The 27,010-nt window shown below is 36.9% G+C and overlaps 1 non-coding gene and 2 pseudogenes across 1 annotated transcript; all 3 read left to right on the top strand.

Moving 5' to 3' along the window:
* The first annotated feature begins 6,524 nt into the window (after positions 1-6,524).
* On the top strand, positions 6,525-7,828 carry LOC141424856 (elongation factor 1-alpha 1 pseudogene; annotated as a pseudogene).
* A 6,161-nt stretch (positions 7,829-13,989) lies between these two features.
* On the top strand, positions 13,990-14,113 carry LOC141425309 (small nucleolar RNA SNORA36 family; annotated as a pseudogene).
* A 7,205-nt stretch (positions 14,114-21,318) lies between these two features.
* Positions 21,319-21,427, top strand: LOC141425164 (U6 spliceosomal RNA). The gene has a single exon (XR_012450256.1). It is a non-coding gene; the product is annotated as a U6 spliceosomal RNA (small nuclear RNA).
* The last annotated feature ends 5,583 nt before the right edge of the window (positions 21,428-27,010 follow it).

Raw genomic sequence — 27,010 nt, 5'->3', positions numbered from 1 at the left:
AAATTTATGAAGCACAAATATGAATATTTTACTATTTTATTCTCATTAGAAAAAAACCTTAAAAGCAAGAAGGGCATGGAGTACGGAAATTTTGGGCACTGAATGAAAATGACTTCAACCCTAAGATACTCTTACCCAGCAAAACTATCAATCAAAATTGATGAAGCAATAAAAATCTTTGATGATAAACAGAAACTAAAACAATATATGATCACCAATACACCACTACAGAATGTAATACACAGAGGATGAAAGCAAACAAAACCACAAAAGGATGGGAAGTATCAAACCATAAGAGAAGAAGACAAGTAATCAGAGAGTAGCATTGATTCATCTGCACACAATCAAATCCTTAAACAAAAACAACAGAATGGCAGGAGTAACCACATACCTATCAGTGTTTTGTTATTCATTTATTCACATGTGCATACATCATTTGGGTCATTTCTCCACCCTGCTCCCTTCCCCCATCCTCCCCCTCCCCCCTCAGTTCCAGGCAGGTCCTGTTCTGCCTTTATCACTAATTTTGTTGAAGAAAAGACACAAGCATAATAAGGAAGACAAAGCGTTTTTGCTAGTTGAGTTAAGAATAGCTATACAGAGAGATTCCTAACACAGCTTTCATGTACCCATGTGTTTCAACCCATGTTGATTCATCTCTAACTGACCTTTATACTGACCTATCCATATTAACAATGAATGTCAATGGACTCAACTCCCCCATCAAAAGACACCATTTAGCAAACTGGATTAAAAAGGAAGATCCAACAATCTCTTATTTACATGACACCCATATCATTGACAAGTAAACACTGGCTTAAGGTGAAAGTCTTAAAGAAGATTTACCAAGCAAATGGCCCCCGAAAACAAGCAGAAGTGGCAATACTTATCTCAGACAAAGCAGACTTCAAACTTACATTGATCAAACAAGATAAAGAAGGACACTCCATACTAATAAAAGGGGAAATACACCAAAAGGAAATAACAATGATCAGCCTATATGCACCCAACCTCAGTGCACCCAATTTCATCAAACATACTTTAAAGAACTTAAAAGCACATATAGACTCCAATACAGTGGTAGTGGGAGATTTAATACTCCCTTATCACCAATAGATAGGTCATACAAACAAAAAACAATCAATACAGAAATTCTAGAACTGAATCACATCATAGATCAAATGGACCTAGCTGATGTCTACAGAATATTTCTTCCAAGATCTGTACAATATACATTCTTCTCAGCAGCCCATGAAACTTTCTCCAAAATTGATCTTATCTTGGAGCACAAAGCAAGTCTCAGCAAATATAAGAAAATAGAAATAATCCCATGCATTCTATCTGATCAAAATTCATTAAACCTAGAACTCAACCACAAAGACAACAGCAGAAAATACACAAACAATTGGAAGCTGAACAACACATTGTTCAGTGATCCATGGGTTATTGATGAAATAAGAGAAAAAATTAAAATGTTCCTGGCAGTTAATGAAAATAAAAACATAACTTACGAGAACCTATAGGAAACAGCAAAGGCAGTCCTAAGAGGAAAGTTTTAGCTATGAGTGCATATATTAAAAGGACAGAAAGATCTCAAATCAATGGCCTAATGCTACATCTCAAACACCTAAAGAACAAGAACAAACACAACCCAAAACAAGAAGAAGGAGAGAATTAATAAAAATAAGGGCTGAAATCAATGAAATAGAAACAACAAAAAAAAATACAAAGAATTAATGAAACAAAAAGTTGGTTCTTTGAAAAAATAAACAAGATTGACAGACCCCTAGAAAACCTGACTAAAATGAGGAGAGAAAAAACCCAAATCAGTAAAATCAGAAATGCAAAAAGGCAGATAACAACAAAGACTGTGGAAATTCAGGGAATCATCAGAGACTACTTTGAGAACCTATATTCCAATAAATTTGAAAATCTTGAAGAAATGGACAAATTTATAAATACTTAAAACCATGCAAAATTGAATCAAGAGGATATTAATCATATGAACAAATCTATAACACAAAATGAAATTGAAGCAGCAATATACAGTCTCCCAAAAAAGCAAAGTCCAGGACCTGATGGATTCTCTGCTGAATTCTATCAGAACTTTAAAGAAGAACTAATACTAACTCTCCTTAAACTTTTCCATGAAATAGAAATGAAAGGAAAACTGTCTAACTCATTTTTTGAAGCCAGCATTGCACTCATCCCAAAACCAGGCAAAGACACATCCAAAAAGGAGAACTATAGGCCAATCTCCTTAAGGAACATTGATGCAAAAATCCTCAACAAAATAATGCCAAACTAAATCCAACAACATACTAGAAAAATCATTCACCACAACCAAGGTGGCTTCATCCCAGGAATGAACAGGTGGTTCAACATACACAAATCTATAAATGTAATACAGCACATTAGTAGAAGCAAAGACAAAAACCACTTGATCATCTCAATAGATGCAGAAAAAGCTTTGATAAGATCCAACACCACTTCGTGATAAAAGCTCTAGAAAACAAGGAATGTATCTCAACATTGTAAAGGTTATAAATGACAAACCTATAGTCAACATCATACTTCATGGAGAAAAACTGAAACACTAGCCCTAAAATCAAGGATGAGACAAGGGTGCCCACTCTCCCCATACTTTTCAACATAATCCTGGAATTCCTAGCCAGAACAATTAGGCAAGAAGAAGAAATAAAAGGAATAGAAATAGGTAAAGAAACTGTCCAGGACCTGATGGATTCCCTATTTGCAGATGACATGATCCTATATCTTAAAGTCCCAAAAGCCCCTAGATACCATAAACAGCTAGAGCAAGGTGGCAGGATACAAAATCAACTTACAAAAATCATTAGTTTTTCTATACACCAACAATGAACAAACTGAGAAGGAATATATACAAAAAATTCCATTCACAATAGCCTCAAAAAAATACCTAGGAGTAAACTTGACAAAGGATGTGAATGATCTCTACAAGTAGATCTACAAATCCCTGAAGAAAGAGATTGAAGAAGACTACAGAAGGTGGAAAGATCTCCCGTGCTCATAGACTGGTAGAATCAACATAGTAAAAATGGCTATACTACCAAAAGCAATCTACATGTTTAATGCAATTCCCATCAAAACCCCAATGACATTCATCACAGAGATTGAAAAATCTACCCTAAAGTTCATTTGGAAACACAAGAGACCACAAATAGTTAAAGCAATACTCAACAGAAAGAGCAATGCTGGAGGTATCACAATACATGACTTCAAACTATATTACAGAGTCATAGCAATAAAAACAGCATGGTACTGGCACAAAAACAGATATGAAGACCAGTGAAACAGAACAGAGGACCCAGATATGAATCCACACAGCTATGCCCACCTTATTTTTGACAAAGGCACCAAAGACATATGATGGAGAAAAGACAGCCTATTCAACAAATGTTGCTGGGAAAAGTTGCTATCTGCCTGCAAAACACTGAAACTAGATCCATGTTTATCACCCTGCACTAGTATCAACTCAAAATGGATCAAGGACCTTAATATCAGCCCTGAAACTCTCAAGTTAGTACAGGAAAGAGCAGGGAAAAGTCTGGAAGCAATAGGTATAAGCAAGGACTTCCTCGATATAACCCCAGCAGCTCAACAACTAAGAGAAAGGGTGGACAAATGGGACTTGATAAAATTAAAAAGCTTCTGCTCAACAAAAGAAATGGTCTCTAAACTGAAGAGACCACCCACAGAGTTGAGATAATATTTATTGGCTATACATCAGGCAAAGGACTGATAACCAGAATATACTTGGAGCTCAAAAAACTGAACTCTCCCAAAATCAATGAACAAATAAAGAAATGGGCAACTGAACTAAGCAGAATTTTTTCAAAAGAAGAAATTCAAATGGCCAAAAAACACATGAAAAAATGCTCACCATCTCTGGCCATAAAGGAAATGCAAATCAAAACCAAATTAAGAGTCCACCTCACCCCTGTTAGAATAGCTATCATCAAAAACACCACCACCAACAGGTGTTGGCAAAGATGTGGGGAAAAAGGAATCCTCGTACACTGTGCTGGGAATGCAGGCTAGTACAACCACTCTGGAAAAAAATTTGGAGGCTTCTTAAAAAGCTAAACATAGATCTGCCGTATGATTCAGCAATCCCACTCCTAGGGATATAACCAAAAGAATGCGACTCAGGTTACTCCAGAGGCACCTGCACACCTATGTTTATTGCAGCACTATTCACAATACCCAAGTTCTGGAAACAACCAAGATGCCCCACTACTGATGAAGGGATTAAAAAAATGTGGTATTTATACACAATGGAATTTTACTCAGCCATGAAGAAAAATGAAATCTTATTATTTGCAAGTAAATGGATGGAACTTGAGAACATCATCCTAAGTGAGGTTAGCCAGGCTCAAAAGACCAAAAATCACATGTTCTCCCTCATATGAGGACTTTAGATCTAGGGTAAAGGCAGTAATGTTGTTGGACTTGGATCACATGCTAAGGGGAGAGCACATATGGGAGGAATGGGGATAGGAAGGAAACCCAAAACTTGAAAGTGTCTGATGTCCCCACTGCACAGGAGCTAATATAGTAACCTTAAAATTACAGAAGTCAATATAGGATGGTGACCAGGAAGCAGTGAAGAGGTCAGGTACAAGTGAATCAATTGAGTTGTAATACACTTGCGCATGGAACCAATGCTAGGAATCTCTCTGTATAGCTATCCTTATCTCAACCAGCAAAAAAGCTTTGTCTTTCTTATTATTGCTATGTCTTTTCTTCAACAAAATTGGAGAAAATGGCAGAACATGTTCTGCCTGGAAAGGAGGGGTTGAGAAGGAGGGGAATGGGGTGAGGGGTAAGGGGAGAAAGGACTCAAACAATTCATGTACATATGAATAAATGAATAAAGAGAAAATAAAGTGGACCAAAGACCTTAATATAAGACCTGAAACATTGAAACAATTCCAAGATGCAGTAGGAAATACACTGGAAGAGATAAGTATAGGGAATGACTTCCTAGCAGAACTCAAAAGTCTCAACATCTAAGAGAAACAATGAACAAATGGGACTGCATCAAACTAAAGAGCTTTCTGCACAGCAAAGGAAAGTCACCAGACTCAAGTGACAGGTCACAGAATGGGAGAAAATCTTTGCCAGCTACTTATCTGATAAGGGACTAATATCCAGAATCTACAGGGAACCCAAAAAACTCATCCCCCAAAGAATCAACACCACAATGAAAAAAGGGGCACATTAATTACACAGGGAATTCTCAAAGGAAGAGGTAAAAATGACCAGTAAATACATGGAAAAGTGTTCAACTTCCCAGGTTATAAAAGAGATGCAAATCAAAACACTTAGATTTCATCTCACCCCAGTTAGAATGGCCAAAATCAAGGGTAATAGCAATAACAAATACTGGCGAGGATGTGGCAAACAGGAACCCTTATACACTGATTGTGGGAATGCAAATTAGTATAACCCCTATGGAAAGCAGTATGGAGATTCCTCAAAAAACTAGAAATAGAACAGCCATATGATCCAGTGATATCACTCCTGGCCACCTACCCAAAGGAATGTAAGACAGGATACAGTAGAGACACCTGTATACCAATGTTCATCTCAGCAATAATCACAACAGCTAATCTTTGGAAACAACCCAGATGCCCTATAACTGATGACTGGATCAAGAAATTGTGCTATATATACATAATTGAGTATTACTCAGCCACAAGTAATAATGACATATGGTTTGAAGGTAAATGGATGCAAGTGGAGGACATCATGTTAAGTGAAGTTAGCCAGGATCAGCAACACAACAGCCACATTTTCTCTCATATGTGGAAGATAGATCCAAAAATAAACATATCCACAAAAACAAGCATTATCATAAGCAAACTCAGAAATAGAACATGTTTATAATAGTGGGACTACTCTATGGAACTTGTGGGAAGAGGGAAAGGAAAAGAGAATGATAGAGCATCAGTAATACCACATACCATATGATGTGAAGGCAGAGGATACAAGGATGTGTATTGAAAACTGTTGAGAAATCGGGGACTGGAGGTAAAGGGGTAAGGGAGAGCAATCTAAGGGATTAAACAGCCCAAAGTAAAGCACACCCACAGTGGGAATGCATTGAGACACACATTTGAACATCAACATAAGTATTAATAACTAAAACCAAGATTATAAAATAGGCACAGTGTTTTGGGAGAGGAAGAAGAGTGAAGGAAGGAGATTCACCCTCCTATACCTTTTCCTAATATCTACCCACCTCCTTCTGATACCAACCCTCCTCCCAGGAAGGAACTTTTCCGTCCTCCTGTTCTCCTTTGTTGTATCACAAAGCAAATATTAACAAATAAAAGAAAATTGAAATAACCCCCTGCATACTGTCTGATCACAACGCAATGAAACTAGAACTCATTGTTTCCCAATGGTTTTGCCATCAGAATGCAGATGTTGTGAAAACCACCACTAAAGCAGAGCAAAGTGCGAAAGTAAAAGATTGAATCAACATCGTAGTCACTGGATGTATAGATTCCCACAAGTCCACCACTACTGACCATCTGATCTACAAATGTGGTGGAATTGACAAAAGAACCACTGAAAATTTCAAGAAGGAGGCTGCTGAGTTGGGAGTATGACTGGGTCTTGGATAAACTGAAGGCTAAGCATGAATGTGGTGTCACCATTGACATCTCCCTGTGGAAATTTGAGACCAGCAAGTATTATGTGACCATCATTGATGCCTAGGACACATAGACTTTATCAAAAACACGAGTAGAGGCACATCTTAGACTGACTGTGCTGTCCTGAATGTTGCTGCTGATGTTGGTAAATTTGAAGCTGGCATCTCCAAAAATGGGCAGACCCATGAACATGCCCTTCTGGCTTACACTCTGGATGAGAAATAACTAATTGTTGGTGTTAACAAAATGGATTCCACAGAACTACCCTACAGCCAGAAGAGATATGAGGAAATTGTCAAGGAAGTCAGCACCTACATTAAGAAAATTGGCTACAACCCTGATACAGTAACATTTGTGCCAGTTTCTGGTTGGAATGGTGACAATGTGCTGGAGCCAAGTGCTAATAAGCCTTAGTTCAAGGAATGGAAAGTCACCTGTAAAGATGGCAGTTCTGGTGGAACCACACTGCTTGAAGCCTTGGATTGTATGTACCACCAACTCACCTAACTGACAAGCCTCTGCACCTTCCCCTTCAGGGCCCACTCCCTGTGGGCCGAGTGGAGACTGGTGTCCTCAAAGCTGGCATGGTGGTCACCTTTGCTCCAGTCAATGTCTGAAGTAAAGTCTGTCAAAGCTTTGAGTGAAGCTCTTCCTGGACAATGTGGGCTTCCTTGTCAAGAACATGTATGTCAAAGATGTTTGTCATGGCAATGTTGCTGGTGACAACAAGAATAACCCACCAAGGGAAGCAGCTGCCTTCACTGCATGGGTGTTTATTCTGAACCACCAAGGACAGATCAGTGATGGCTATTCACCTGTGCTTGATTGCCACACAGCTCACACTGCTTGCAAGTTTGCTGAGCTTAAAGGAAAGATTGATTGTTATTCTGATAAGGAGTTGGAAGATAGCCTTAAATTCTTGAAATTCAATGATGCTGCCATCTTTACATGGTTCCAGGCAAGCCCATGTGTGTTGACAGCCTCTCTGATTATCCTCCTCTGGGTTGTTTTTCTGTTCATGATATGAGACAGCTGCTGTGAGTGTCATCAAAGACGTGGACAAGATGGCTGTTGGAGCTAGAAAGGTCACCAAAGCTGCCCAGAAAACTCAGAAGGCTAAATGAATATTGTCCCTAACACCCACCACCTCCATCTTAATCAGCGGTGGAAGAACAGTCTCAGGACTGTGTGTCAATTGGCCATTTAAGTTTAATAGTAAAAGGCTGGTTAATGATAACAATGCATTGTAAAACATTCAGAAGGAAAGGAAAATATTTTGCTGACCAATTTTTTGTGTGTATGGCAGTTTTATTAGTTTTTAAAAATCAGTACATTTTAATGGCAACAACTTGACCAAAATCAGCCACAGAATTTTGAGACCCATTAAAACAAAGTTTAATGAAAATAAATAAATGAAAGTGAAATTCAACAAAAGAAACAGCAGAAAATAAACAAACACCTGGAGAATGAACAACACATTGCTCCATGAGCAATGGGTCATTGAAAAAATAAGGGAAGAAAGAAGAAAGTTCCCAGAATTTAATGAAAATGAACACATAACCTACCAGAACCTACAGACACAGCAAAGACAGTCCTAAGGGGAAAGTTTATATCCATGAGTGCATATATTAAAAACACAGAAATATCTCAAATAAATGACATAATGCTGCATCTCAAATTCCTAGAAAAACAAGAACAAGCTAAACCCAAAATAAGCAGAAGGAGAAAAACAATAAAAATAAGGGCCAAAATCAACGAAATAGAGGCCCCCCCCAAAAAAATACAAACATTGAACAAAACAAGAAGCTGGTTCTCTGAATACAATTGGCAAACCACAGAAAATCTGACTAAAATAAGGAAAGAAAAGATATATTTGAGGAGCAATGTGATGGGATTTTTTTCCATTATAAACATTGGATACTGACCAACTCAGGGTAATTAGCATATCTATCATCATAGAACAGTGTCTTTTCTCTATGGTGAGTACATTCAAAATCCTCTCTTCCAATTATGCTTACATACTGTGAGTTATGGTTAATATGTTTACCCTGATGTGCCATAGAACATTGGAACTTATTCTTCCTTATCAAACTATAACAGTGTACCCATTGTCCAATCTCTCTGCATCTCCCATCCCCTTAATCTTCCCAGTCTCTGCTAAACACTCTCAACTTCTATGAGAACAGAATTTTTATATTTCTCTTATGAGTGAGCTCATGCTGAAAGATCATCATGTGAGATCATGACATTCTATGCATGACTTACTTCACTTAACATAATTTCCTCTATGTTCATCCAAGTTGTCGATGAAGACAGGGTCTAGGGCTTAATGGCTGAATAGCATTCCGTTGTGTATATATAGCATGTTTTCTTTGTACATTCACCCACTAATGTACAGTTAAATTGATTCCATATTGACTATTGTGGATAATGCTGCAATAAACATGGGACTCTAGATGTCTTTTCAACATACTGATTTCATTTCCTCTTGGGACATATCAAGTAGTAAGATGGCTGGATAATATGAACGATTTTAATTCTTTGATGGCTGTATATAATCATTTATACACACACACACACACACACACACACCACACCACACACACACACACACACACACCACACCACACACACACACACACACACACACTACACACACCACACCACACACACACCACAGACCATACACACACACACACCACACACCACACACACACACACACACCACACACCACACACACACACCACACACCACACACACACACCACACACACACACTACACACATACACACAACACACAACACACACACACACACCACACACATACACACACACCACACATATACACACACACACCACACAGACCACACACCACACACACACCACACATATACACACATGCACACAACACACACACACACACACCACACACCACACACACACCACACATATACACACATGCACACAACACACACACATACACACACACACCACACACCACACACTCCACATACACACACACACATACCACACACCACACATACACACACATACAAACACACACACCACATACCACACACCACACACACACCACACATAGCCACTATATAATGGCTATCTGGTTTAAATTTCCACCTAGCATATGTAAAATTTCCTCTTTCTCCAAAAGTTCTCCAGTATTTGTTAATTTTGTTGTTGTTGTTATTATTTTGATAAGTTATTCTAACTGGAGTGACATGATATCTTGGTACTTTTTACTTTCACTTCCTGATGATTTATTATATTGAGCATTTTTCTATATCTGCTGGTCATTTCTCTTATCTTGACAATTATCTATTAATATGTTGAGACAATTTTTCAGTTGGGAAGTGTTGGGGTTTTTTCTGTCAAGTTTTTTTTAGCTCCTTTGTACATTATACATTTGGAATATAAACACTTTGTTATATGCATACCTTGAAAATATTTTCTTCCTTTCACTTTTTGAAATTATTTCTTTGCCTATACAGAAGTATCATAGCTTCATCTGGCCCCATTGTCAACTTTAGTTTTTGTTGTCTCTTCTTTGGGGTCATCATTCCCCCAAAAAAACTTTATATAGGCCAAGGGTCTCAAGCATTTCCCATATGTCTGTTTTTATCTTGAGCTCATGATCCTACTATCTCTATTTCCCAAGTGCTGGAGTTTTATCTACAAACCACCACACCTAGCTCTCCTGTGCTGTCTTTAAGTAGCTACATAGCTTGGGAGCTACACTTAAGTCTTCAATCCACTGTGAGTTTTCAAGTTACAGATGTTCTAGTTTCATTTTTCTGCAAGTGCATATCCAGGTCTCCTAAATTAGAAACTGTCTTCTATACAGCCACTTAGATTTTTTTAAATAAAATTCTTAGGATTTTTATGTGAAAAAAAGAAAATAAAATGTTTTTAATTCAAAAATAATTTCTCTTATTATAGAGTCTGTGAAACTTACAGAGCACTTTTGAAAATATTTTATTTGAATTTCATTTCCATCTCATAAGACAGGTAGAAATGTTTTTATCAATTTTATGTGAGAATCACAACTGAAGAGAAGACCTAAATTGCCACTGCTAAGTTATAGTAAAGACATCAAAACCAATTTTATAACTTGAGAAATCTGTATTGGAAAGAATTTAAATATAAAGACATTCCACAAATATTAGTTAATTATTGTGTATCCACAGTCTTATTTAAAGTCCTTTAAACTTAACACTTCATGTATCCATAATTTCCTCACGGATAAATAAAAATGAGAGTTCAAACAAGTTTGTTTCTTTGTAATCTTTAGAACATTGGGAAACCAAAGTCAAGGACTATTTATTCTTACGAAATGTCAATTTTGGTTTGCTATCAAAAAGCATACACTGTCCCAGGATCAATGCCATTGCCTAAGAAACTTGTATTCTGTCTCTGCTTAAGTGACATTCCATGGAATCCATCTCCCTGGCCCTTTTACTCTACATTGAAGGAAGAAAACACAGAAATAATTGAGTTGAAATAGATCTTAGAAATCATCTAAAGAAAATCCTGACTTCCTCATTTTCCAAGCATTGACACGGGGTCTCACAGAACCAAAAACCTTTCCATTTAGTCACACTGTGGGTTAAATCAGAGGTCCCAGGTTAAGGGTGTTGTTTTCCCCACACAAGAATTTTAATTTCCTGAATCTAAAGAAATTATAAATACAGCATTTAAGATAAGAAACACATGCTTTTAATTTTAATTCTCTTTGCATAAGCATAGGCTTTCTGGAGTTTATGAAACTTCTCAATTACAGATGGCAGTGAGCAAATTTTTGTGCAGTGCTAAGGAGATCAAAGGACTAGGAAGCAGTTGTACTTCACCTGAAAACTTCAGTTTTACCTCAAAAAGAAGCTAGACTCTTAATTCAAAATACATTATCTTTACTGTTGGTGACAATGAAAATTCTTAATGGAGAATGTATGGGAATATTAGAGGGAAGAATCTACTTTTGATATCCTGGCCTAAATTCTGAGTTGAAGTATTACTCAGTGTTCTCCACAGAAGTATAACCAATAGGCTAGATATAGACATATGAGGAGTTTGTTAAGGGAATGGGCTCATATGGCTGTGCAGCCCGAGAAGTCCTGTAATATGCCATTTTCAAGCAGGAGAACCAGAAAGCCAGTGGTCCAAGGCCCAAGGCCCAAGAAGAGAGAGAAAATGGCCTGTCAGTGTGAGTTCTGTTTGGGGAATTTTTTTGTGGGGTTTTGTGTGTACGTGTGTGTGCATGTGTGTGTTGTGTGTCAGATATCAAACTCAGGTCTTCACACATACTAGACAGCACATTGACACTGAACTATTTTCCCAATCCCATTATAAGTTATAATTTCCAAAGGCCAGAGAAACTAATATCCCAGTGTGCAAGCACAGGAGAAGATGGTATCCCAGTTTGAACTCTGAAAGGATTGCTTCATGATAAGACATTTTCTTTATCTACCCTTCTGATTCAAATGCTAATTTCTCCCAGAAAAAACTTCATAGATTCACTGAGAAATAAGGCTTCTCGAGCTATCACCTTTAACAAGCTCAAAATGACCCATAAAATAATCCATTAGAGTAGGTACATGTCAAGCATAACTACTCATGAAAAGTACATTTAAGTAATGATACATGTATCACTTACTTAAGTTTTTAGGCCTCACCATCTCAAAATGCTTCAGTCTAGACATAGTACCATGTCCAGATTCCACAGACAAAACCTGATACACATTAAATCAGGATCTCAATAGAGTAAAATCAAAATGTCACTTTTTAGGTTTTTTGCAGTACGGAGGCTTGAGCTCAGGGCCCTACCTGGCAGGCACTCTACCGTTTGAGCCATCCCACCGGCCCTATTCTGTGTTGGGTATTTTCAAGGGAGGGTCTCACTAATGATTTGCCTGGGCTGGTCTCAAATCTCTATCTTCCTGATCTGTGGCTCCTGAGTAGCTAGATTTACAGGTATGAGCTGCCGGAGGTGTGGATGAAGTGGTAGAGTGCCTGCTTTGCAAGCGCAAAGCCCTGAATTCAAACACCAGTCCCCCCTGAAAAAAAGCCTAAAGTGCCACTCTTGTTACCACTTCTGTAAAAATAACATCTATCTTATCTTTTTACTTTTTCCATTGACAGATATTTGCACATACTTATGAGTCACAATGTGAGTTTTTGCACACATACATTGTGCAGTGATCAACTCAGGGCAATTAGAATATCTATCATCATAAACTTTTAGTATTTTTTATGGTGAGTACACTCAAAAACCTCTGCTCCAACTATATTCACATATACAATGTTCTATTGTTAATTATGTTCACCCCCCCCATATGCAATAGAACACCAGAACTTATTTCTCCTATCAAACTATAACATTTCACCCATTGACCAATCTCTCCCAATCCCCACTGTCCCCTAATCTCCCCAGTCTCTGGTAACCACTCTCTACTTCTATGAGAACAGAATTTTTATATTCCTCTTATGAATGAAATCATACCATGCTTGTCCTTCTGTGCCTGACTTGTTCCATTTAACATAATATACTCTAGGTCCACCCATGTTGTAGAAAATGATGGAATTACATGTTTTTGTGGCTGAATAGTATTCCATTGTGTACCTATGGCACATTTTCTTTACACATTCACCAAATGATGGACAATTAAGTAGAATTCTTTGACTACTGTGGATAATAAGCAATAAACATGGGACTCTAGATGTCTATTCAAGACATTAATTTTATTTCCTTTTGGGATACATGCAGTAGTAAAATGGCTATACTTATTTACATTCCCACTAACAGTAGATAAGAACTCACTTTTGGAAAATGGAAGAAACTGGAGATCATCATGCTAAGTGAGATAAATCATCCTCAAATATTGCTTGTTCTGGCTTATGGAATCTGGACCTAAGATGATTATGATGATAATGGAGCATGAATGTAAATGGGGGACTGTTAGGAGGGATCAGTAGGAGAGGGGAGCAAGAAAGGAAAGTATACTGATTGGTAAAGAGGATCAATGTACATTTCACATATATTTATGAAGGCTCCCTAATTAAACCCACCAAACACTGTTTGAGAAAGGAGTGAAGGAGGGAAAATGGAATTTAACAAAGGAGGTACTTGTTCAAAGTACAGCTTGCACATGTATACAATTATAATGAAATCACCTCATGTTACAAATATATAAATATATATACTTTATTTTTTAATTAAAAAATAAAGTATAATTACTAAATAAATGGTCCTGTAACACATGAAAAAAGAGCCCCTTCCAAAGTACTGAGTTCAGTTCATAGTATCTTCCCTGCTCTGTTAATTAAACTTTAGAACATTGAAACTGGTTGGAGGAAATGACTCCATAGAAAATGTATTTCTATAAGAGATAATAAGAAAGGCATAGTGTTTTTGCTAGTTTGAGATAAAGACAGCTATATAAAAAAATTTAAACAGCAAAATATATTTCTATTCATTTAATCCCCAGTCTATATATGAAGAGAAAAAGGAAAAAAAGAAGTTTCCCGTTCTCTAAAAGTTCACCAGTATTTGTTATTTTTTTTTGTCTTTTTGATAATAACCATTCTAACTGGTGGTTCACTATATTAAGCACTTACATATATATATATATATATATACATGTAAGTCATTTCTCTTATTTTGATGAATATCTATTCAATATTTAGCCCATTTTTCAATTAGGTACTTAGGATTTTTTTTCTATCAAGTTTTTTTAAGTTTTTTATATATTCAGGATATAAACCACTTATCAAATATATACCTTCAAGTTATTTTCTTTAATTCAGTAGGACGTCACCTCACTGTGTTGAGTGATTCCTTTTCTGTGCAGAGTTTCTTAGATTCATGTGGTCACATTTGTCAATTTTAGTTTTTGCTGCCTGTGCATTTTGGACATTCCCCCCAAAATTGTTACACAAGTCAAGGCACTAAACCATTTCCCCTATGTTTGGTGGAGGTGGTTGGTTTTGATTTTGTGAGATTGGATCTCCCTTGTCATTTTTTTTCTTTTACAAAATCAGAGAACAGGAGGGCAGAACAGGTTCTGCTTAGGGGTTTGTTATCAGTGGGAGGAGAAGAGGTGGGTGAAGGATATGGGAGGGTAAATAATAGTGCAAATACTGTGTATACATGTATGTAAATGGAAAATGATACCTGTTGAAGCTATACTAGGAATTGAGGAGAGGGAATAAAGGAAAATGGTGAGGCAGATGAATTCAAGTATGATACATTTGATATATTGTAAGAACTTTTGTAAATGCCACAATGTACCCCCACCCAGAACAATAAAAAAAAAACTTTCTTCTCTAGAGTCACTGTTAGCTTTTTAAATAAAATTTTTTTTTCCCATTTTATTTTATTTTTTTTTTCATTTTTCTTTTATTATTCATATGTGCATACAAGGCTTGGTTTATTTCTCCCCCCTGCCCCCACCCCCTCCCTTACCACCCACTCCACCCCCTCCCGCTCCCCACCTCAATACCCAGCAGAAACTATTTTGCCCTTATCTCTAATTTTGTTGTAGAGAGAGTATAAGCAATAATAGGAAGGAACAAGGGGTTTTGCTGGTTGAGATAAGGATAGCCCTGTTTATACCTTTGAAACTCTCTTGTCTGATACCTCGTTCTGCTTTCTCCCTCTTGTCTGTATATTTGTTTTCCCCTTTTCTTTAACTTCTTGCTTTCCATCTCAGCTCACTCTTCCATTCTCAATATTACCATTGTTATTATTACAAGCTAGAAAATACTTAATTACACACAGTACAGGGACAGTAACAACACCAAGGACAATGACAGGAAGACAGAAAAAACAAGGAAACCAGTTTCCCCACAGCAAAAAATTAGTACAGGAACCAGAGGGGAATGAAGAGAACAGAAACTCAGAGCCAGACTCCAACAAAATGAAGATAAACCATGCCAAAGGACCCAATGAAGCCTACAAGAATAATTTAAAAGAAGACATACTACAAGTACTCAATGAGAATTTTATAGAGATGATACTGGATAGGGTCAACCAAAATGTACAGGAGACACTCAAGAAATTCCAAGACAATAAAAATAGAGAATTTGAAAAGCAAAAGAAGAAATAAAAATTTTTTATTTAAAGAAGAAAACTTGTTTTTCTTAGTCCAAACATAAGACTTTTTATTATAGAGTATGTGAAACTTATGAAGCACAATTGTGAATATTTTATTATTTGAATCTCATAACCAATTCATGAGACAGGTAGATACATCCTTATCCATTTTACATGAGAAAAATGAGACTTGCACTAAAAGGATTTGTCCAATTTGCTAAGGCAAGATAAAGACTCTAACACTGATTTTATGACTGGAGAAATCTGTATTTGGAAATATTTAAATTTAAAGTCATTCCAGAACTACTAGTTAATTATTGTGCATTCATGCAGTTTCATTTTTATCTTAAATAAGTCTTTTAATTTTAACAGTTATTGACTCAATGATTTCCCAAGAGATGAATAAAAACAATAGTTCAGAAAAGTTTGTCCTTTTGTAATCTCTAGAAATGCTGGGAAACCAAAATTCAAAGACTATTTATGCCAAAGAAATGCCATTATCAGTTACTCAATAGCATACACTACCACGGGACATTTCTGGTCATAGAAGAAGAACAAACTTTTAAAACAATATCATATAATTTATATATGTAATTATTTACACACACACACATACGTACAGGTCAATCCCATTGCCTAAGAAAGTTGTATCCTGGATATGCTTAAGAGACATAATCAAGCTGGAATAGATTTTAGAAATTATCTATTGAAATTTATTAATTCCTTATTTTAGAGTAATGGAATAATGACTTGAAGTGGCAATAAAACTGCTTTTGGCCAGATTGGGGGTTAACACCAGAGCTCCTATTTTAAGGTGTTTTTTTCACAAATGCAAGAATTTTTATTACTTATATCTGAACAAATGGTAAATAAAGAATTTAAGGTAAGAATACGTGATTTTAAATTTTAACTCTCTTTTTGTGAAAGCATGGGCATGCTGAAGTTTATTAAACTTCTTTATAAATTTTCCATCTGCTACAGATGGTTGTGAGCAAATTTTTGTGCAGCACCAGGAAATCAAAGAGCTAGAAAGAAATTGTATTTTTACCTTAAAACCTAAGTGTATGCTCAAAAACAAACTAGACTCTTCATTCAAAATACACTCTCTTTTCTTGGTGTTTTTGAAAATCTCTAATGGAGACTTTATGTGAATATTAGAGGACAGAATATACTTTCTAGATACCCTGGAATAATTCTTGAAATGGTGTATTACTAAGCCTTCTACAATAGAGAAAAGAACCAATAAACTTCTAAGAGGAAGTTTGTTATGGGAATGGGCAGAAGTGGTTATGGAAGCTGAGAAGCCACACAATAATCACTTGCACATTTGCAAGCTAGAGAACTAAGAAATCCAGTGTTGTAACTCCCAGACCCAGTCCCAAGGCCTGAGAAGAAGGAAAGAGGAGACTGCCAGTGTAAGTTCTGTTTCTTGGGGAAATTTTTGTGGGATGCACATGTGTGTTTGTTTTGTGGCATAAGGAATCAAACCCAGAACTTCACACATGCTAGGCAAACACACTACCACTGAGCTATTCCCCCAGTCCCAGTATAAATTCTAAAATCCAAAAGTCAGAGAAACATGAACTCCAATATCTAAGTGAAAGAGAATATGAGTATCCCAGTTTGAACCCTCAATGGACTGAATGCTGCCCACCCACATTTCTGGGTGATAGGAGATTTTCTTGACTCAACCTATTGATTGAAATACCTTCACAAGACACATATGGAAATAATATTTCACCAGACAACTTATATCATTTGGCCCACTAAATTTGACACATAAAAGAAACCATCACAGTACTTATAACACATGCATAGCTACTAGTTGAAAGTATATTTAAGTAAATGAAAAACATGAATCATTTACTTAAACTTAGTTTTATAGACCACAGACTTCTTTTATCATTTACTCTCACTTCCTTGGACAGCTGCCTGACAATGTGGCTGCTGCTTGTACAAGTATGTTCCATCCATATCTAAATATCGGCAAACAACCATGACACCAAAATTTGTGCAATGCCTTCTCCTGTTGTATTGTTGTAGGATTCTCTTCTGTCTTGGGTGAAAGTGATTTTTATACCTTCTAAGTAAATAATGTGGAAGAGAGTATTAAAAAGGTAAATTAGTAGCCATTTTGTGTTCGGTATACAGTTCATTTTCTAGAGAAAACTGTATTAGATACGTGAAAGTATAAGTAAAGGGACCTAACATTTGCTATAATCTTTAAATTCCTATTTCTATTTGCATGCTAATGCAGTCAGGAAGAATCCATTTTTTGCTTTTTCTTTCTAACTAAGCTTTTTTAAGATAATTATGTATTCAGCTATCAAAACTTACACAGAGAACATCTATTGCATCCTTGATCCAATTCCTTCCAATAGGAACATCTTGCAAAAGTACACTAAAATATCACATCCAGGATATTGAAATTGACACAGTGAAGATGCCAAACAATTCCATTGTTAAGAAAGATCCTCCAGGTTTCCATTTTATACCATAAAGACATTTCTTCTTTCACCCCTACTTCAACTTATTTTTTTCCTTTATTGTTGTGCTGGGTGGGGGTACATTGTGGCACTTACAAAGATTCTTACAATGTATCAAGTATATATCATAGTTGAAATCACCCCCTCCAATGCTTTCATATATGTCCCCTCCCAATTCCTGGAACAGTTTCAACATGTATCATTTTTGCATTTACACACATGTGTACATATTTTTGTACCATATTTTCCCCCATACCCTCTTTTTTTGCCACCTCCCACCTCACACTAGTGCCCACCCCCAAACCCCTGGGCAGGACCTGTTCCACCCTCCTGTTCTTGGATTTTGTAGAAGAAAAAACAAAAGATGAAATTAAAAACATGATGTTTTTTCTTGTTTGAGATAAAGATAGCTACACAGGGAGTTTCCTTGTGATAGTTCCATGTATATATGTCTTATAACCCCGATTGTCTTAGCTCCTCTAATTTTCTTCATCCTGTCTAACTCCCATTTTTTTTTTGGATTTGGATTTGTAAACTATTTTTATTATTATTATTTTATTCACATATGTATACATTATTTGGGTCATTTCTCCCCCCTGCCCCCCTCCCCTATCCTCTCCCCCCTTCCTCCCTCTCCTACACTCTCCCCCCTCCCCCCTCAGTCCCAGGCAAGTCGTGTTCTGCCTTTATCACTAGTTTTGTTGAAGAAAAGAGACAAGCCTAATAAGGAAGACAAAGTGGTTTTGCTGGTTGACTTGAGGATAGCTATACAGAAATATTCCTAGCATTGCTTTTGTGTACACGTGTTATGACCCATGTTGATTCAACTCTAATTGATCTTTACCCTGGTTACTGATCCCCTTCTCATGATAACCTCTGTTGCTTTAAGGTATCTGTATTAGTTCCTCTGGAGTGGGGACATTAAACGCTTTCATGTTTTGGGTTTTCTACCTATTTCTATATCACCAAAATGTACTCTCCCCTTATCATGTGATCCAAGTCCAACCACATTGCTGAATTTGCCCTAGATCTAAAGTCCACATATGAGGGAGAACATATGATTTTTGGTCTTCTGAGCTTGGCTGACCTCACTCAGAATGATGTTCTCTAGTTCCATCCATTTACCTGCAAATGATAAGATTTCATTCTTCTTCGTGGCTGAGTAAAATTCCAATGTGTACAAGTACCACATTTTCTTGATCCATTCATCAGTAGAGGGGCATCTTGGTTGTTTCCATAACTTGGCTGGAAAAAAATTTGGAGACTCCTTAAAAACCTAAACATAGACCTGCCATATGATCCAGCAATCCCACTCCTGGGGATATACCCAAAGAAATACAACACAGATTACTCCAGAGGCACCTGCACACCCATATTTATTATGGCGCTATTCACAATAACTCCCCTTCTTATGGTGGTTTCAGTCAGTTTAAGATTTCTATATCCATTCCTGTATAGAGAGTATACCAACCATGTTCAGGTTCTTAGTTTCCTTCCCTTATCCTACTCTTCTTGTACATGACCTCCCTTTCATATGACCAATGTTTCATAATATTTCTGCATTTGTATTTGGTCTATATTCCACATATGAGAGAGTACATGTGGCTTTTAGCCTTCTGAGTCTGGCTAACTTCACTTAAGATGATACTCTCTAATTCAATCCATTTACCTGCAAATGACAAAATACCATTCTTCTTTGTGGCTGAGTAAAATTCCATTGTATATAAATATCACATTTTCTTAATCAGTTTATCAGTACTGAGGCATCATGGCTCTTTCCATAGCTTAGCTATTATGACTAGTCCTGTAATAAACATGGGTGTGCAGGTGCCTTTGGTATAACCTGACTCATATTCCTTCTTTATTTTTAACCATCAGGAAACACTAACCTATTTTCCATTTTTATGATTCTGTCATTCAAGAATGGCATATAAATGAAATCATACAGTACATAACTTCTTCAGATATTCTTTTTTCACTTATCATAATTCTTTGTGAATTAAGTTGTTGCCTGCATCAACAGTTCATTCTTTTCATTGTTGAGTGACATTCCACAGCATCACTGTATCACAATTTGTTGAATGACATATATATTGTAGAATATGTAGGTTGTATCATGGTTCTGGTTATGACAAAAAACTGCTATAAACATAGCAGAGTTTTTTGTGAACATAAACTATCATTTCTGTGAGAAAACTTTCCAGGAATTTACTTGTTACTGTGGGGAAATTGCATGTGCAATTTTCCAAGAAACTCTCTATCCATCTTTACAGAGCTACCATTTAGATCTGAATGTTTCTCAAAAACTAATACAATAAAATATAATCACCAGTATGACAGCATAAAGAGGTGGGATTTTACAGATATGTAAGCCACATGGTTAGAGTCCTCAGGAAATATGATAAGTGACTTCATAGAAAAAGTACAAAGAAACTTTTCATTCCTTTGGCCATGAAAGGACACAGCAACATGGCACTACCTTGAAAACAGAGACCAGGCTCTCACCATACATGGAATGTGCTAGTGCCTTTATCTTGGATTCCCACTCTACAGAACTTTGAGTAATGATTTTTATCTGTTTATAAAATTTTCCAGTCTAAGGTATTTTTCTTAGAGCAGCAGGAGTGGACTAAGAAAAATGAGTGGACATTTTACTTTGCCACCAGCAAAGCTTGAGTGATTTAGTTCTTCAACATTCTCTGTAACATCTGTGTTATAGTCTTTGATATTAGACATTCTGAGATAAATTGAAAATAATGATCTTATTATTTTAATTTGCATTTCCCTAAAGGTGAATGATTTTTTCACGTGCATATTTGCAAGTATGTATATCTTCTTTAGTGAAATGCCTATTTAGGTATTATGTCCATTTCCAAATTGGATTTTTCAAAACTGTTGAAATTTGAGAGATTGATAAATATATAATTTGTAATAGTTCTCTGTCACAAACGTGGCTTGCAAACATGGTCTCCCATTCTATAGTGTCAGGGGATTGAGTTTTTTTAAGTTAAATGAAAAATGACATTGTGCTTATTTTGACCACACATATGCAAAAATTGGAATGATACAGAGAAGATTAGCATGGTCCCTGTGGAAGGATGACATGCAAATTCATAAAGCATTCCATATTTTTATACCCAACAGACAAGACCAGAAAAGAACCATTCCAAGACATATCATAGTCAAAATGTGAATTTTGCATGAAAAGGAAAGAATATTAAAAGCTGTACAAGAGAAGCAACAATATATAAAATATAACATATAGATAATATAAAATATAATATAAAGACAAATGCACAGAATAACAACATATTTCTAAGAGAAACCTTCAAAGCAAGGAGAGCAAGCACTGAAAGAAAACAACTGCCAACCTAGATCATTCTACCCTGAAAAGCTATCATTCATAGCTGAAGAAGAAATAAGAACCTTCCATAATTAAGAAAACGTGGTATCTATACACAATGGAATGTTGCTCAGCCATGAAGAAGAATGAAATCTTATCAACAGGATTCAAGATGGCAACTGGGACACAGCGGCAGATCATGTGAGCTCCGCAATCCAGGGACTTTGCTGAGAGGCTGGAGACACACTTGGCTGAGGTAAAGCACCAGGGAGAGCTGAAACATCAGCACTCTAAACCCCTAGCTCATGGAAGGCTTCTCCATACCAGGATATACTAAAAGAATAGCTGGTGCTGCACACCAAGCCCCACCCCATAGGACCACGGAGCTGCTGCTCTGCAGACTGTGGAATCTCTGATCCTCTGGCCAAACTCCTAAGCCCACCAGAGCCGCACTGCCCCAAAAATCCCACCCCTCAGACCTGCATGATCCCCACCAGACCGAGCCCTTAAGACCTGCCAAGCCAGGGATACACAGACATTCAGTTTCTCCACCAGGCTGCATCCTCAGGCCTGCACAGGCCTACAGGATCTCTGCTCTGCCAGACCACACCCCTCAGACTTGCCAAGCTGGTGATACACACACAAACACACAGGATCTCAGCTCTGCTGGGCCATACCCTCAGGTCTGCACAATCTCTACTCTGCCAGACCACACCCCTAAGGTCTGCCAAGCCAGCAATCCACACATGCACAATCGCCACTAGGTCACGAGCTCAGGCCTGCAAAGGCCTGCACGATCACCACTCTGCGAGCCTGTGCCCCTTATGCCTGCACAGGTCTGCATGATCTCCACCAGGACCATGCCCCTAAAGCCTGCCAAGCTGGCAATCCACAGACACTCACAATATCCACTCCACTGGCCCATGCCTTTCAGGCACACCAGGCCCATGCTCCAAAGACACGCTAATTCGCCTAAATGAAAGGACTCCACCTGTAGGCCCATGAGACTCCACCCACCTACCACCCACCAGAGGAGGGCTCCAAACCTGCCTAAGAGACACACACAGACAGGTCTGGATGCTAAAGGAGTAATATCAGAACAACTAAGACTGCAATGCTACTGTTCTAGAACTGGTGACTTTTTTTCTTTTTTTTTTTTTCCCCTTCTTTAAAGGATTTGTTGCCTGGTTTGCTGTTTGATTACACACCATCTCTCCCATTTTGGGGAGGGAGAGGTTTGTTGGGTTTTTTTTTTCTTTTCCTCCATTCTCTCTTCCTTTTATCTTTCTATCCCTTTCTCTTTTTTATCCTTCTCTCTTGGTTTTGTTAGTATTAATATTGTAACCCAGCCAATAATAAATTACACCTAGTCCAGGGATAGAAATGGTACCTAGTGGAAATATGGGAAGAAGAATAAGGGAGGGAAACCATTCTCCCCCCAAAAATAAAGTAGTACAGGATTTAGAGAGAAATGAAGAAAACAGATACCCAGATCCAGACTCGAACAAAACAAAAATAAACTATACCAAGGAACCCAATGATGCTCACAAGAACACCCTGAAGAAGAAATCCTACAAGTAATTAATGAGAATTTCATAGAGATGTTACTAGGCATGGTCAACCAAAACATACAGGAGGCCCTCAAGAAATTCCAGACAACAAAATTAAAGAATATGAGAAAATACATAAACAAATAAATGAAATCATAGGAACCCTAAATAAATACCAAACTGAAACAGAGATCACCATAAACAGAGAGATAAATGAACTAAGGGCAAAAATTGACAATATTAAAGAGGAAGTAACCACAATATGGAAAACCACAGAAAAAAGAATGAAACAGAAATGCAAAACAAAATGGAAGGCCATAAAGGAAAAAAAATGGAAAGCAATTCCCCAAAATAGAACAAAGAGAAGACAGAATCTCAGAAGTTGAAGATAAAATGGCAATTAAAGGAAAAAGTGAAAAACTATTAGTTAAACACTGAAGACCTGTGAAAAGAAAATGCAAGAACTCACTGACTCCATCAAAAGACCAAACTTGAGAATCATGGGCATTGAAGAAGGAGAAAAGGTGTGAGCAAAAGGAATTCATAATATATTCAACAAAATAATAACAGAAAATTTCCCAAATCTAGAGAAAACTATGCCCAATAAGATACAGGAAGCATCCAGAACACCAAACAATCCTGACCAAAATAGAAATACCTCATTACATATTATCATTAAAATGACAAGTACAGACACTAGAGAAAGAATATTGAAGGCTGTAAAAGAGAACAAACAAATACCATACAAAAATAAACCCATCAAAATCACAGCAGACTTCAACAGAAACATTAAAAGCAAGAAGAGCATGGCGTGAGATCTTCCAAGCACTGAATGAAAATAAATTCAATTTTAGGATAATCTACCCAAAAAAAACTATTATTCAAACCAGATGGAACAATATAAGTCTTCCATGATAAGCAGAAACTAAAACAATATATGACAACCAAGCCACACTACAAAAGATTCTCCAAGGAATTGTGCACACAGAAAATGAAAGCAAACTAAGCCATGAAAGAGTAGGCAATAACAAACCACATGAGAAGAAAAGGCAAAAAAGTAAAGAGTAACACTGATTCAGCTACCCACAATCAAACCCTTAATCAACAAAGACAACTACATGACAGGGATCACTATGTACTTATCAATACTAACACTGAATGTTAATGGACTAAACTCCCCCATCAAAGACACTGATTGGCAAACTGGATTAAAAAGGAAGATCCAACATCTGCTGCCTACAGGAGACCCACCTCATCATCAGAAATAAGCACTGGCTGAGAGTAAAAGGATGGAAGAAGATTTAACAAGCCAATGGTCCCCAAAAACAGGCAGGCATAGCAATACTGATCTTGGACAAAGCAGACTTCAAACCTACATTGATAAAATGAGATAAAGAAGGACATCCATACTAATAAAAGGGAAAATATACCAAAAAGAAATAACAATTATCAACTTATATGCACCTAACATCAATGCACTCAATTCCATCAATCATACCCTAAAGGACCTAAAAACATATATAAATTCCAACACAGTGATAGTGGGAGACTTAATACTCCCCTATCACCAATAGATAGGTCACCCAAACAAAAAATCAATAAAGAAATCCTACAACTAAATCACACCATAGATCAAATGGACCTAGCTGAGGTCTACAGACTATTTCATCCAACTTCTGCACAATAAACATTATTCTCAGCAGCCCATGGAACCTTCTCAAAAATTGACCATATCTTAAGGCACAAAGCAAGCCTCAGCAAATATAAGAAAATAGAAATAATCCCATGCATTCTATTTGACCACAATGCCTTTAAAACTAGAACTCAACAACAAAAACAGCAGTAAAAAACATACAGACAATTGGAAGCTGAACAACACATTGCTCAATGATGAATAGGTCATTGACAAAATAACGGAAGAAATTAAAAGTTTCCTGGAAGTTAATGAAAATGAAAACACTACCTAACAGAACATATGGGACACAGCAAAGGCAGTCCTAAGAGGAAAATTTATAGCCATGAGTGCATATATTAAAAGGACAGAAAGATCTCAAATCAATGACCTAATTCTACAACTCAAACTCCTAGAAAAACAAGAACAAACAAATCCCAAAACAAGCAGAAGGAAAGAAATAATTAAAATAAGGGCTGAAATCAATGAAATAGAAACCAAAAAAACCATACAAAGAATCAATGAAACAAAAATCTGGTTCTTTGAAAAAACAAACAAGATTGACAGACTCCTGGCAAACTTGACTAAAATGAAGAGAGGAAAAAAAACCAAATCAGTAAAATCAGAAATGCAAAAGGGGAAATAATAACAAACACCACTGAAATCCAGGAAATCATCAGAGACTACTTTGAGAGACTATATGCTAACAGATTTGAAAATCTTGAAGAAATGAATGGGTTTCTAGAAACTTACAACCACCCAAAACTTAACCAAGAGGATTTAATCACCTGAACAGATCTATAAAACAAAAAGAAATTGAAGCAGCAATCAAGAGTCTCCCAAAAAAGAAAAGTCCATGACCTGATGGATTCACTGCTGGATTCTATCAGATGTTTAAAGAACCACTAATACCAATTCTCCTTAAACTTTTCCACAAAAAAGAAAAGGAAGGAATACTGCCTAACTCATTCTATGAAGTCAATATTACTCTCATCCCAAAACCAGACAAAGACACCTCCAAAAAGGAGAATTATAGACCAATTTCCTTAATGAATATCGATGAAAAAATCCTTAATAAAATAATGGCAAACTGAATCCAACAACACATCAGAAAGATCATACACCATGACCAAGTCAGCTTCATCCCAGGGATGCAGAGATGGTTCAACATACACAAATCTATAAATATAATACAGCACATCAATAGAAGCAAAGACAAAAACCACTTGATCTTCTCAATAGATGCAGAAAAAGCTTTTGACAAGATCCAACACACTTCATGATAAAAGCTCTAAGAAAACTAGGAATAGAAGGAATGTGCCTCAACACTGGAAAGGCTATATATGACAAACTTACAGTCAACATCATACTTAATGGTGAAAAACTGAAGCCATTCCCCCTAAAATCAGGAACAAGACAAGGGTGACCACTATCCCCACTCCTATTCAACATAGTACTGGAATTTCTAGCCAGGGCAATTAGGAAAGAAGAAGAAATAAAAGGAAAATGAATAGGTAAAGAAACTGTCAAAATATCCTTAATTGCAGAAGATATGATCTTATACCCTAAAGACCCAAAAACCTCTACCCAAAAACTCTTAAACATCATAACCAGCTACAGTAAGGTGGCAGGATACAAAATCAACCTACAAAAATCATTAGCTTTTCTATACACCAACAACAGACAAACTGAGAAGGAATATATGGAAACAATTACATTCACAATAGCCTCAAAACAAATCAAATACCTAGGAGTAAATTTAACAAAAGATGTGAATGAACTCTACAAGGAGAATTACAAAAACCCTGAATAAAGAGATCAAGAAAGACTACAGAATATGGAAAGTTCTCCCTTGCTCATGGATGGGTAGAATCAATATAATAAAAATGGATATACTACCGAAAACAATCTACATGTTTAACACAATTCCCATCAAAATCCCAAGGACTTTGATCACAGAGATGGAAAAATTTCTTTAAAGTTCATTTGGAAACACAAGAGATCACAAATAGGCAAGGCAGAGTCGCCGGTGCCCAGATGGCTTGGGAAGACACGGACCAGTTGAGCTTCACGGTACCTCAGTACTCCCATGGACAAGCCTGGGCCAGAGCAGCATAACCCCCTGGACAGACTGACCTCCACCCAGGGAAA

The sequence above is a fragment of the Castor canadensis genome, chromosome 7 (genome assembly GCF_047511655.1).
Source record: "Castor canadensis chromosome 7, mCasCan1.hap1v2, whole genome shotgun sequence".
NCBI classification, from domain to species: Eukaryota; Metazoa; Chordata; class Mammalia; order Rodentia; family Castoridae; genus Castor; species Castor canadensis.
Note: the sequence above shows the minus strand (reverse complement) of the source record. Positions and strands in the feature narration are given on the sequence as shown.